This window comes from Egretta garzetta, unplaced genomic scaffold, assembly GCF_000687185.1.
Source record: "Egretta garzetta isolate BGI_Z169 unplaced genomic scaffold, ASM68718v1 scaffold20, whole genome shotgun sequence".
NCBI classification, from domain to species: Eukaryota; Metazoa; Chordata; class Aves; order Pelecaniformes; family Ardeidae; genus Egretta; species Egretta garzetta.
Window position 1 is genome coordinate 78,914 of NW_009258388.1, and position 738 is coordinate 79,651.

At 43.8% G+C, this 738-nt stretch overlaps 1 protein-coding gene across 1 annotated transcript in view; it reads left to right on the forward strand.

Moving 5' to 3' along the window:
* Positions 1-11: 11 nt before the first annotated feature.
* DDIAS (DNA damage induced apoptosis suppressor) overlaps positions 12-738 on the forward strand; it is a 14,414-nt gene continuing 13,687 nt past the window's right edge. Inside the window, exon 1 of the mRNA XM_035897814.1 lies at positions 12-200. The gene's annotated coding sequence lies outside the window, so the exon portion shown is untranslated. The remainder of the gene's footprint in view (positions 201-738) is intronic.

Genomic DNA, 738 nt, shown 5'->3' on the forward strand with positions numbered 1-738 from the left:
GTAAAAATTGCAGCGTGAGACCTGTTAGAACTCTTCTTCCGTGTTTTCGGTTTTTTCCTTAGGGAGAATTTAAGGCAGAGAGCCCACTAGAGGGCACCAGGCACTGATGGAAATGTCGGTGAGAACTCCGGGCTGTCGAAAGGCAACGCTCTTTGGAGGCTGGTGGTGAGGATTCCCTGCCTGGATATGTGGGTCCAGAGGTTTGTTTTGTTTATTTAGAAAAATAAATTAAACCGGCTCTATTTGTACTTTCCTTTTTTAACTTATGTCCAGATGAGTACTGTAATTCTGCCAAAGGGAAATAGAGGTGTAGATCTTGAGAGTGTTTGCTCTAAAGGGAGCTCTTGCCAGAACCTATGTGAATCCGTACCTGCTACACTTTGTCTTCATTAATTTCAATAGGATACTTGAAGTATTCACTCTTTTCTGGGGTATAGTAGGGGTTTTTTTTAATTTCTTTTAAAAATGCAGGTAACAGTATACTTTGTTTATATAGTTCTGAGCTGAAAACCAGTTGGAATTTGAAGCACCTGCTGGTTTCTCCAAGACCACCTTCTTGGGCAATAATGAAATCAGACTTAACTTTATTACTTCTTTCCTATACACTGGTGTTTTTGTTGTGTTTTAACCCGGCAGGCAGCTGAACACCACACAGCCGCTTGCTTACTCCTCCACCCCAGTGGGATAGGGGAGAGAATCGGCCGGGGCGGGGGGGGGGGTAAAAACCGTTGGGTGAGG